The following is a 13,742-nucleotide window of genomic DNA, read 5'->3' as shown; positions in this document are numbered from 1 at the left end:
GAATGACTCGATAAACCAGGAAATCAAAAATCAAATTAAACAATTTATGGAGACCAATGAGAATGAAAATACAACAGTCCAAAACCTATGGGATACTGCAAAGGCAGTCCTAAGGGGGAAATACATAGCCATCCAAGCCTCACTCAAAAGAATAGAAAAATCTAAAATGCAGTTTTTATATTCTCACCTCAAGAAGCTGGAACAGCAACAGAGGGACAGGCCTAATCCACGCACGAGGAAGCAGTTGACCAAAATTAGAGCTGAAATCAATCAAGCAGAAACCAGAAGTACAGTAGAGCAGATCAACAGGACTAGAAGCTGGTTCTTTGAGAGAATCAATAAAATTGACAGACCACTGGCAAGACTTATCCAAAAGAAAAGAGAAAGGACCCAGATTATTAAAATTATGAATGAAAAAGGAGAGGTCACGACGAACACCATTGAAATTGGAAGGATTATTAGAAATTTTTATCAACAGCTATATGCCAATAAACTAAGCAATCTGGAAGAGATGGAATCCTTCCTGGAAACCTATAAACTACCAAGATTGAAACCGGAAGAAATTGATTCCTTAAACAGGCCAATTAATTATGAAGAAATTGAGTCAGTGATAAACAACCTTCCAAATAACAAAACTCCAGGCCCGGACGGTTTTCCTGGGGAATTCTACCAAACATTCAAAGAAGAAATAATACCTATTCTCCTAAAGCTATTTCAAAAAATAGAAACAGAAGGAAAGCTACCAAACTCATTCTATGAGGCCAATATTACCTTGATCCCCAAACCAGGCAAAGACCCCCTCAAAAAGGAGAATTACAGACCGATTTCCCTAATGAATATGGACGCCAAAATCCTCAACAAGATACTTGCTAATAGAATCCAACAGTACATTAAAAGGATTATCCATCACGATCAAGTGGGATTCATACCTGGGATGCAAGCGTGGTTCAATATTCGCAAATCAATCAGCGTGATACATCATATCAACAAGAAAAGACTCAGGAACCATATGATCCTCTCAATCGATGCCGAAAAAGCATTTGACAAAATACAGCATCCTTTCCTGATTAAAACCCTTCAGAGTGTAGGAATAGAAGGTACATTTCTCAATCTCATAAAAGCCATCTATGAAAAGCCTACTGCAAATATTATTCTCAATGGGGAAAAGCTGGAAGCCTTTCCCTTAAGATCAGGAACTCGACAAGGATGCCCACTCTCGCCACTATTATTCAACATAGTACTAGAAGTCCTTGCAACAGCAATCAGACGACAAAAAGGGATCAAAGGTATTCAAATTGGCAAAGAAGAAGTCAAAATGTCTCTCTTTGCAGATGACATGATACTCTATATGGAAAACCCAAAAGAAGCCACTCCCAAACTATTAGAAGTTATAGAGCAATTCAGTAACGTGGCGGGATACAAAATCAATGCTCAGAAATCAGTTGCATTTCTATACACGAATAACGAGACCGAAGAAAGAGAAATTAGGGAATCCATCCCATTTACAATAGCACCAAAAACCATACGTTACCTTGGAATTAACTTAACCAGAGACGTAAAGGACCTATATTCTAGAAACTATAAATCACTCTTGAAAGACATTGAGGAAGACATAAAAAGATGGAAAGATATTCCATGCTCATGGATGGGAAGAATTAACATAGTTAAAATGTCCATGCTACCCAGAGCAATCTACACTTTCAATGCTATCCCGATCAAAATACCGAGGACATTTTTCAAAGAACTGGAACAAATAGTCCTTAAATTTGTATGGAAACAGAAAAGGCCCCGAATCTCCAAGGAACTGTTGAAAAGGAAAAACAAAGCTGGGGGCATCACAATGCCGGATTTCGAGCTGTACTACAAAGCTGTGATCACAAAGACAGCATGGTACTGGCACAAAAACAGACACATAGACCAATGGAACAGAATAGAGAGCCCAGAAATGGACCCTCGGCTCTTTGGGCAACTAATATTTGATAAAGCAGGAAAAAACATCCGGTGGGAAAAAGACAGTCTCTTCAATAAATGGTGCTGGGAAAATTGGACAGCTACATGCAGAAGAATGAAACTTGACCACTCCCTCACACCATACACAAAAATAAACTCCAAATGGATGAAAGACCTCGATGTGAGACAGGAATCCATCAAAATTCTAGAGGAGAACATAGGCAGCAACCTCTATGACATCGGCCAAAGCAACCTTTTTCATGACACATCCCCAAAGGCAAGAGAAACAAAAGATAAAATGAATTTATGGGACTTCATCAAGATTAAAAGTTTCTGCACAGCCAAGGAAACAGTCAGAAAAACTAAGAGGCAGCCCACGGAATGGGAGAATATATTTGCAAATGACACTACAGATAAAGGACTGGTATCCAAGATCTACAAAGAACTTCTCAAACTCAATACACGAGAAACAAATAAACAAATCAAAAAATGGGCAGAAGATATGAACAGACACTTTTCCAATGAAGACATACAAATGGCTAACAGACACATGAAAAAATGTTCAAAATCATTAGCCATCAAGGAAATTCAAATCAAAACCACACTGAGATACCACCTTACGCCAGTTAGAATGGCAAAAATAGACAAGGCAAGAAACAACAATTGTTGGAGAGGATGTGGAGAAAGGGGATCCCTCCTACATTGTTGGTGGGAATGCAAGTTGGTACAGCCACTCTGGAAAACAGTGTGGAGGTCCCTTAAAAAGTTAAAAATTGAGCTACCCTATGATCCAGCCATTGCACTACTGGGTATTTACCCCAAAGATACAGACGTAGTGAAGAGAAGGGCCATATGCACCCCAATGTTCATAGCAGCATTGTCCACAATAGCTAAATCATGGAAGGAGCCGAGATGCCCTTCAACAGATGACTGGATTAAGAAGTTGTGGTCCATATATACGATGGAATATTACTCAGCTATCAGAAAGAACGAGTTCTCAACATTTGCTACAACATGGACGGCACTGGAGGAGATAATGCTAAGTGAAATAAGTCAAGCAGAGAAAGACAACTATCATATGATTTCTCTCATCTATGGAACATAAGAACTAGGATGATCGGTAGGGGAAGAAAGGGATAAAGAAAGGGGGGGTAATCAGAAGGGGGAATGAAACATGAGAGACTATGGACTATGAGAAACAAACTGAGGACTTCAGAGGGAAGGGGGGTGGGGGAATGGGATAGACCGGTGATGGGTAGTAAAGAGGGCACGTATTGCATGGTGCACTGGGTGTTATACAGAACTGATGAATCATTGAGCCTTACATCGGAAACCGGGGATGTACTGTATGGTGACTAACATAATATAATAAAAAATCATTAAAAAATAAAAATAAAAAAAAAATAAAATAAATTACATTATCTATTTACTAAAAAAAAAAAAAAAAGAAAAAAAAGAAAAACAGATTTTGGGCCTCTCATAAAAAAACTAATGATTAAGCCAACTAGGGACTGTAATCATTCAGTGATAGTCTGGAGTTTAGTAGCAACTGTGTGTTCCTCCCTCTCCCCCCCTGCCCTTTGGTAAAATGTAATCTCCAATGTGCCACAATACCCACCCAGCATCACTCATTTCCATCAGCTGCCTGGCCCCAACAGATTTTGAGTTTGTACCTTCTGATATAATCAGAGCTAGGATCCACATGTTTAAAACTGGAAGAGCAGTAAGTGCCAGGAAGCACAACAGGAAGTCAAAATTAGGTCAGAATGTTAGCGGGAAATATGAGGAAAAATTTGTGGGGATTTAGAATGTGAACTGGTCCTCGGAGGACTAGAAAGAAAAAAGAGGAAATGACCACCAGGATAAATACGGTACACAGGCAAGAATGGGTATTTGTGTACCTATCCTATCTGGCCTTGTATTTTACCACCAAAACCCAGCTTCCCTCATATGATAAGTATATAACAAACGTACTTACCAGTTCATTAAGTAGATATCATTAACCTTAAATTATCCAACTAAAGAAGTAAACCAGAGCACTCTGCTACTTATGTACCCAGGATATGGTATCAAGAATAGGACACCACCAGAACATTTGGACAAAGTTACCCTAGAGAGTTATTTCAAGTAAAAGATGTTTAATGAAAAAAAAGCAAATTGCAAAAAGATACATTTGGCAGATTATGTAAAATAGAAAAGACAATACACTCTTATTTACGGATATGTATATACATAGTAAGAGTAAAGAGGGAGACTAGAAAAAATACATGAAAGTGGTTGCCTCTGGAGAAAGGAAGGTAAATGATATATGGGACAAAGAATTCAAAGGACCCAAACTTTTCCATCATGTTTATTTCTTCTATTACCAGCAACAAAACAACAAAAAAGATCTAGAGGATGCAGATAATCTGGACTAACTCTGTTCTTCCATTAAAAAAAAAAAAAGGTAGGGGTGCCTGGCTAGCTCAGTTGGTAGAGCATATGACTCTTGATTTTGGCTCAGGTCATGCCCTTGGGGTTGAGAGACTGGGCCTGTGTTGGGCTCTGTGTTGGGCATAGAGCCTGCTCAAGATTCTCTCTCCCTCTGCCCCTTCCCCACTCATGCTAGCAATCTCCCCCTCTCTCTTAAAAAAAAAAAAAAAAAAAAAAAGGAGGAAATAATCCTAGAGATTGCTATGTGTGGAACTTCTAAATCCATTCAAGTTCAAAGGCATATCATACATTCAAGTCTTTATCCTTTTAAATATATTAACCTGGCCCAAACTGAAATACTAGCTAACATTTGAATTCTTACTACATCCCAGGCACTGGCCTAAGTATATTTTACAAATTATCTCATATAAACCTCCCAAGAATCCAAAGAGGTAGGAATTTTATCCCTATTTTACAAATGGTGAAATTGAGCATGATCACAAAGCTACTTTTGACTATTAGCTGTGCGTATAGAGCCTAGAGCTCCTAAAGAAAGAACACTGACTAAACTAAAGGGAAAAATGACTTTGCATTCACTATAAATAAGGAAGCTATAAAACCAAAACTTGGCAGTATTAATCCAGCACTATCAGGGAGGGAAAGAGATACTTCTCTGGCAAACACTACAGTTCTAATCATCAGAAAGGTAACTGCTCACTCTTAAGGAATGACAATCTACGTGTCCTAGATGAACTTTCCTGCAAAGATTAACCACTTTCTTTATGGACGGATGTACTTATACTCACTGCAATTTTTTTTTTGGTAAGACATATTTAGAAAGAAAAAATTAAAACGAAATATCCTATACAGAAATAGACAATGCCCTTAAATAATTTACTTTGTTCTTTGTGCTGATCTTCTTTTTAAGTAGGCTCCACACCCAGCGTGGAGCCCAATATGGCTTAAACTCACCACCCTGATCAGGATCAAGACCTAAACTGAGATCATATCAAAAGTCAGGTGCTTAACCCACTGAGCCACCCAGGTACCTCTGCGCATGATCCTCTAATTAGTAATTCAGACAGTCAGATACAAGAGGGGCCACCTGACTTTGGCTCGGGCCATGATCTTGGGGTCCTGGGATGGAGCCCCGCGACCGGCTCCCAGCTCACCAGGGAGTCCACTTTTCCCTCTCCCTTTGCCCCTCCCCCTACCTTGCACAATCTCACTCTCTCAAATGGAAAGATAAAATCTTAAAACAAAACAAACAAAAAAAGGTCAGATACAAGAAAGAGGTAGCCTTAATAACAGACATCAGTAGTCCAGTATTCCCCCACTATCCCAAATGAAGCTTAATAAACTGATATACATCCAACTTTTGTGCACTTTGTGAACTCTGGGAATGATGAAAAATCTTAGTTTTCTTCCAGAAAAGTAGTGGACGGACCCTGAAACATGGTAACAACCCAGCAATTGCCAACTTTAAGGGCTATCTGAATGACTAAGCAAGCGTGCTGCTCTCTGACAACAGAAAGTTAACACAACCAGGAAGTAATTTTTCCTCTCCACTTCACTGAGTTCCTTTGTATCAAACTCAGTAAAGAGCAAAAACAATAAATAATTGTTAGATGAATGAACTAGTACTTCACAGTTTACAAAGTACTTTTTCATATCCCCTCATCTAATCTTCGCAAAAATACTAGAATAGGCAGGAATTATCATCCACAGTTAAACCGAATGGAAAAATAACTGCTGATTTTTGCCTTGAATAGAAGAGGGATGGAAGAGTTAGGTAGAATTCCAAGAAATTAGCTTAGTCTTAATCACCTAATATCACATCCTAGCAAAACCACCCACTATCCTCTTGTTTTACTGTATCCTTCCTATGATCAATCCCAGATCAAGCCATTCGCTGTGTTAGAACATTCGCTTTTCTCTCTAAAAACGATGTCCCTTTTTCTTTTTCTTTTGTTTAAAGAGTTTTTATTAATTTGACAGAAAGAGTGAGAGAGCACAAGCAGGGAGAGCAGCAGAGGGAGGAGAAGCAGGCTCCCTGCTAAACTGGGATACCCAGGTGCCCCTCACTTTTTCTTTCTAAAAACTGCTATTCAGGGGCACCTGGCTGGCTCGTTGGTGGAGTGTGTGACTCTTACATCCTGCAGTTTTAAGTCTGAGCTCCAAGGTGGGTGTAGCAATTACATAAAAAAATAAAATCTTGGGGCGCCTGGATGGCTCACTCGGTTAAGTGTCTGCCTTCGGCTCAGGGCATGACCCTAGGGTCCTGGGATCGAGCCATGCATCGGGCTCCCTACTTCTCCCTGTCAAATAAATAAAATCTTTAAAAAATAATAAAATATATTTTTTAAGATTTCATTTATTTATTTATCTGAAAGAGGGAGAGATAACAAGAGAGAGCATGAGCAGGGAGGAGAGGGAGAAGCAGGTTCCCTGTGAGCAGGGAGCCCGACGTGGGGCTCAATCCCAGGACCCTGGGATCACAACCTGAGCTGAAGGCAGACGCTTAACTGACTGAGCCACGCAGAGGCCCCAATAATAAATAAAATCTTTAAAAAAAGAAAAAAAAATTGCTGGGGCGCCTGGCTGGGTCAGTGGGTAGAACATGCGACTCTTGATCTCGGGGTTGTGAGTTCGAGCCCTACACTGGATGTAGAGATTAGTTAAAATAAAAAAATAAATAAACATAAAAAATAAAAATTGCTGTTCAAGCCTCACCTATTCCACAGTCCCAGATTAGACCCTTCAGACTCTTATCAGTATAAAAACACATCCCCATCCCCTCCCCCTTTCCAAACCTGATTACGTAAACTAATGCCACCCAGCTGCTTTTAGTTATGCAATATATTTGTTGTCATACCTGCCACTTGAGTGTATGAGCTGTTTGCTGCTCTAGTAAAAAGCATCTGGATTTTGCTCGATTTCTTCTATTAGGGTGTAAATTAATTTAAAATAATCTATATTCTCTAATAGAGCTCCTTTCCTCACAGTGCTGAGTAGCATTTTCACCCCCTTAACATAACCTTCATTTGACAAACAGAAGTAGTGAAAAGAGTACATCAGCTTTGGAGTAAGACAAATCTGTATTTAAAACTCTCCACTGCTTACTATCTTTGCAATTCTCTGTAAATCTAAAATTAACTCAAAATAAAAAGTTAAAAAAGGAATTTAAAAAACCCTGCCATTTGCTACCGTGTAACTGTACTTGTCATGATATTCAACCTCTTGGACTTCTATGTCTACAACTGAATAGGGATTATCCGCCCTTCACGGAAGGACCAAGATGTCTCAAACTACAGCTTCTCAAAAGCAGGTTTGTTTGTTTGTTTGTTTTTAAAGATTTTTAATTTTTTAAAGTAATCTCTACACCCAAAAGGTTTTTGTTTACCTTTTCAACAAATATTTTAAAAATATTTTTAGTCTGAAAAATGTAAATTAATTTCCCCTCGCTCTAAGCCTTGACGGCTCAATTTCTAGCTTGAATACCATACATAAAATGATTTCCCAATACTTCGGTGTCCTCTACTGGACATTTAATACAACCATAAAATACCACTGTAAACAACAAAAACAAACACACTCCACACACCACTGAGGTCACTCAGATCATTCATACTCTCTTCCACTCATCTCACATCCCTAGTCTCATTCCCAACAAGTCACTTTTAATCTACAAATCCATTCACCTACTTCCTGAGAAGCTTAATTCACCAAGAAAGGTTAGGTGTATAATACCAGAAGTCTCTACGTCAAAGGAGCATGTGGAAATAAATAAGGTATGAAGTGATGAGTGAGTGCAACACGCATTCATAGAGAATCAACCGTTTCCTTCCTGAACAAGAGTCCTAATTCAGTCAATTCTTTCTTCCCTTGATTAGTGGTTTTCAAATATTTTTAGCTATGGAACCCAATACATAAAACAAACCTAAGCAGAAGCTGCTCTGGCTGAAGTAAAGAGAAATACGTGCAGTAGAACCCTAGCAGCGGAGTGCTTTCAAAGAAGCTTAGGGCTGTATGAACCAATGTGAATAATCACTGTCCTTCCTAGATTAGTGATTCTGAAAGTGAGGTCTGAAGGCCCCTAAAAGTCCTTGAGACCTCTTCCAGGGTGTCCATGAAGTCAAAACTATTTTCATAACAATACTAAGACGTTATTTACTTTTTTTTTTTTTAAACTGTACTAACCTCAGCACTGGGGTGCAAAAGCAATGGTGTATAAAACTGCTGGAGCCTGAGCATGAATCAGGACAATGACCCAAACTATAAAACAGTCACTGAATTCTTCACTGCAACACAGCACACACAAAAAATACACTTTCACGTGAATGCCTTTGATGAAGATGTAAAAATTACCGATTGTATTAATTCTTGACATTTCAGTACACCTTTTTTAATATTCTGTGATTAGTCTTTGAGATGAAATGGGAAATACTCAAGAGCACATCTGTATATGGAAATACAAGGGCTACCTCAAAGAAAAATACTGTGTGTGACTCCCTGAGTAGAAAACTGAACCAGCTAATTTTTCATGGAACACCATTTTTACTTCAGAGAATAAATGACAAACTATGGTTATTCAGATTGAAATGAAAATTAGAATTGTGTCTGCCACTATGAGCTCATTCTTAAAAGACTTACCTGATGAGATGGGTGGAAATGTTAACAACTGTATAATTAAATTTGTCAACATTTGGAAGAGCTACATAACCCAGTGAACCAATGATTTCTAAATGACCAGTGCATGATGTCATAAAATCATGCATGAGTAAATATCCAAAGTGCAAGACAAACCAATGAATTTTAACGTAACACTGTACAAAGTTCAATAATACGGCTTCAGGGAGCCTGGTTGGCTCATTCAGTTAGTGTCTGCTTCAGCGCCAGTCATGATCCCAGAGTCCCGGGATCCAGTTCCGTATCTAGCTTCCTGATCATCAGGAGATCTGCTTCTCTCTCTACCCCTCCATCCCTCCAGCTCTGTGCGCGTGCCCGAGTGCTCGCCCTCTCTCAAATAAATAAAATCTTAAAAAATAATAATAATAATATGGCTTCAGATTCCATTTCGCAACAAATCTTTAGAAACATTGTGTGGTGTCAAAGGAGAATACCTATCATCATCTGAAAAGGTTATTAAAACATTCCTCTTTTCCATCTACTTATCTGTAAGAGGCTGGGATTTTCTTCCCGTACTTCAACGAAAACAACTGATCAACTGTGAACGCTAAAGATCTGCAAATCCAGTGATCTACTACGCCAGACATCAAAGAGATTTACAAACATGTAAAACGCCACCACCCCTGTCACTGAAGTCTTTAGTAATTTTTCATAAAATTGTTACGTTAACAAATGAGTTTATTATTTTTTAAGTCAATATATCTTTTAAAACTTTATATAGTAAATATGAGTAGATATAACGCACGTAACAAAAGCTGCCTGGAATCTTCAGTAATTTTTAAAAGTACAAAGGAGTCCAAAGACCTCAAATTTTGAAAACTGCCATACTAGACTTCCTATAGCCTCCCTCTAATTCGTCTGCCAGACTCCAGTTTCACATCTTCCAAATTACCCCACTACGCACCAGCTTACACTCACTTTAGTATCAGACTTAGATAATTAGAGCTATATTTTAATAATTTTTATTTCTCTACTACAAAACTGCAATTACGCTGAATTAAGTACAAACTCTTCAATATGACAATTCTCAGTGTCAGTACAATGGGACAAGACTTCCGATCAAGGCATACAACTCTATCAGTGAAATGGAAAGATAATGGAATCCCACGGCACCACATTTAATTACATCAATTCAACTACAAGCTCTTTTTGCCCTCTTCCACAAAAAGAGAAATAGATATTGCTTTATTTTCCTAATGGCCTATCCCCTTTCAAACAAGACCTTGATTTCTATCCTAGAGAAAGGGAGGCTACCACAGAAATATAGAGACTCTAGGACTCTTAGCTTTTCAGCTTCCTGATACCAGATTTTGACAACTTAAAGGGTTTTTCAAGGACACTTTTAACAAGATGCAATTAACAGGGGCACCTGGGTGGCTCAGTCGGTTAGGCGGCTGCCTCTGGCTTAGGTCCTGATCTCAGGGTCCTGGGATCGAGCCCCAGGGCCCCACATCGGGCTCCTTGCTCAGCAGGGAGCCTGCTTCTCTCTCTGCCTGCCGCTTCCCCCGCCTGTGCTTGCTCTCCCCCTCCTTCTCTGTCAAATAAATAAATAAATAAATAAAATCTTTTAAAAAAAGATGCAATTAATTATCTGACTTTATAAGCATACACCAGGAAAGATAAAGGTATGATTTTATTGAAATATTGGTAATGATTTTTCAAAAGCAGTGATCTCTCAATCAGGGCAATTTTGCCTCCCAGTGGACATGTGACAATGTTTGGAGACCTTCCTAATCGTTACAACTTGGGGAGGAGGTGTTATGAATATCTAATAGGTAGATGTGGGGAACACTGCTGAACACCCTACAATACAAAACATTGCTCCCAGACAAAAAGAATTATCTGGCCCAAAACATAAGCAGTACAAAGGCTGAAAAATCTTCTCTAGAGACTTGCTATGCCAAATACTCAGGTTCAGTTCCAAACCCAAAGAAATGCACCAAATTGTCAAGAAACGCTGTTTGCACACCTTGCCTCTACCACTTATATTGTTAAATCTCCAAAAATTTCTCAGTCCCTTAACCTTTCAACAAATTGCATAATTACAGATGTGCACTCTGTTAGAAATCAAACATCACAACTACTATCCCCTACTTCCTAGGTTAATTGCCGCAATAAAAATATCACAATAAAATAATATACCCAATTTCTTCCAGGCTGTGAATTTGGTTCCGTAAAAGTTCTATTTGCTCTTAGCTATCTAGGAGCTAGTAGACACAAATAAAGTCAGGTACCAAACTACCATGTAATGTATGAACGGTACGAGTCCTCTTATCTAGGCGCCATATTTCAGGAGCACGCATATACCCAGTCTCTTGATAGACTATTTTTAGGTTTAGCTGTTCCATATTTGTTTATCCCTTCAAATAAACACTGAACGCCTACTATGTGCCAAGCAACCTGAATACAAAGACAAGACGGGGCGCCTGGGTGGCTCAGTCAGTTAAGCATCCAACTCTTGATTTCGGCTCAGGTCATCATCTCAGGGTTTTGAGATTGAGCCCCACACGGCTCTGCACCAGTGGGGAGTCTGCTTGGACTCTCTCTCTCTCTCTCCCTCCCTCCTTCCCTCTCTCCAAAATAAAAAAATAAATCTTAAAAAAAAAAAAAAGAAAAAGATAAGACAAATATATTTTACCACAGTCTAATAAGATAAACAGCTAAAATACAAAATGATTTGTGCTATAAATAGAAGTATCAAATAAGTGTTATGGAAGCTTGCAGGAGACAGAATGCCAGGAAAGGCTTCCCAGAAGAGGGTGATGCTTGAACTGAGAAAATGTCACAGAAAATATACTCTGTTCACATCTCTGTGTTTAGACTACTGTACTCTTCTGCTCTTACACACTAGTTTTCAGTTTTTGCTTTGTCATCTAAACAAGAACAAAGTGACCATCTGACCAGTGTGAACAGACCAAAGTGGCAACTTTTAATTCAACTCCCTCAAATCTTTATGAAGAGTGAAATAATAATTCTATCAAAGTATTTCCCAGTTCCTCCAATTTGTCCAAGTTCTGGCTTTGTTTTTCAAATATCCTAACTTCTTCCACCAAGTAAACATATCATGTCACCCAGTTAACAAGCACTTCTTTCTGAATTTATAAGACTGTCACAAGGAATGATCACCCTCTTTTCTTTCTTCCCGTTAGTTTCTTCTTCCAAACAGTTTCATTTTCTCACCTTATCCTACTACAATACTTTGAATTCTGTACCAAAGGAGCCATAAGTTTCAAGGTACAAGAACCACAAAATTACCAACACCTATCTTTCTAAGTCTTGTCTGTATTTCCTGCTTTCTAGTCCAATACTGTTATGAGACACTAATTGGATTCTTTCTTCTGAGTCCCCCAGCAGCTGACACAAATAAAAATTTCAGATTTGGAATTGGAAATTAGCCAGACATGTAGTCTTATCGATTCGTTTCCAATACATTTACACCACTGACATTTTTAAACCAACTTCTTTTTAGTTCTCATGGTTTAGGTTAGGGTATCGCAAATGAAGTTTCTGCCTTACACAAACAGAAGTGGTAGCAACCAGATCGGAAAGACTGTTTCTAACTACCGAATGCCCCCCCCCGGACCCCCAAAGGGAACTTTCAATAATGGGAGGCTGGAACACCCAGGGAGAATGATACAGAAGAAAAATTTCTAGACTGAGTCAGATCAGGTACTAGCTAAACCTGTCCCTTCTCTGGACCTCAGTTTCTCCATCCATAAAACTTGCACGTGATGGACGGTAAGGGGATTGGCTTAACTTCTAAGGTCTCTACGGCTATAGTAATCCAGAAATCTCGTCTTTCTCCTCATCTAGTTTTACACGGAACGCGTGAGGACAGAAAATAACCTTTTACTCCACTAAACCGACCTTAATTCTCAGATATTATTTTAAAAAGCTAACAAACTCCCGAGCCACCCACCCTCAACCTCGGGCTGCAAATTTCCCCCAGGGAGACGCCAAAGGCAAATTAAAGCCCATCCAGCACGACGGTCAAGGAAGTGCTGGGGAGACCCTATTCAGGGTCCTAAAACGCTGCCCCCGCAAAGGGCCCGCCCACCTAATCACCGCCGGGCAAATGAATGAGTACCACCAGATACATGGACGCTCCCTCCGCGTAGGCTGCAACGGGAGACCCCGGGGCCCAGACTCCACCGATCTCGATTCCCTCCCAGCGCCCGAAGAGCCCGGCCTCGGGGCCGCGGGGTCGCGGGCCCCGCCCCCTCCCTCAAGGCAGAAGGTGCGCGCCGGGGCGCGAGACTTCCGCGCGGAGGGCCTGGGACGCCCCGCGCACCCGCCCGCCCTGAGGGGAGGAGGAGCCTGTTGGTCCGGGGCCGCCACCGCCCGGGTTCCCGACTTACCGCGGTGCGGCGGGGGAAGGGAAGTGTCAGGAGTGAAGGCCTAGGCTCGTCCGCCACCCGCCGCTCAGAGAGCAGCGCGCGGCCGCCACGAAACCGTCGCCGCCGCTACCACCACCGCCACCGACCGCCGCTTCGGGCGCAGCGCGCAGAGGGCCCGACTGCGTCACACGCCGCCCGCCGTCAGAGGCTCGCTCCGGGCGCTCCGCCCTCGCTGTCTGCACATTGGCAGACGCCACCGCCACTCTAAGCCCGCCCTGTTAGTCATTGGGCAACGAGTCTTTTGAAAGCGAACGTGAGGGCGGTCTTTGGGAGAAGGGGAGAGGGGGAAGAGGA

General features: G+C 40.6%; 1 protein-coding gene across 7 annotated transcripts in view; it reads right to left on the bottom strand.

Annotated features, from left to right (window-relative positions):
* The window catches only part of NUP98 (nucleoporin 98 and 96 precursor), a 123,427-nt gene extending 109,806 nt beyond the window's left edge, over nt 1-13,621 (bottom strand). For 3 of the 7 annotated variants that reach the window (XM_040630790.1, XM_040630791.1, XM_040630792.1), the window contains exon 1: nt 13,410-13,620. The gene's annotated coding sequence lies outside the window, so the exon portion shown is untranslated. Of the gene's footprint in view, nt 1-13,409 lie in introns of all 7 variants that reach the window. The other 4 variants (XM_040630786.1, XM_040630787.1, XM_040630788.1 and 1 more) reach the window with 2 other exon arrangements.
* Between the last annotated feature and the right edge of the window lie 121 nt (nt 13,622-13,742).

The sequence above is a fragment of the Ursus maritimus genome, unplaced genomic scaffold (assembly GCF_017311325.1).
Source record: "Ursus maritimus isolate PB19 unplaced genomic scaffold, ASM1731132v1 scaffold_16, whole genome shotgun sequence".
NCBI classification, from domain to species: Eukaryota; Metazoa; Chordata; class Mammalia; order Carnivora; family Ursidae; genus Ursus; species Ursus maritimus.
This window is presented reverse-complemented; position numbering and strand designations above follow the sequence as displayed.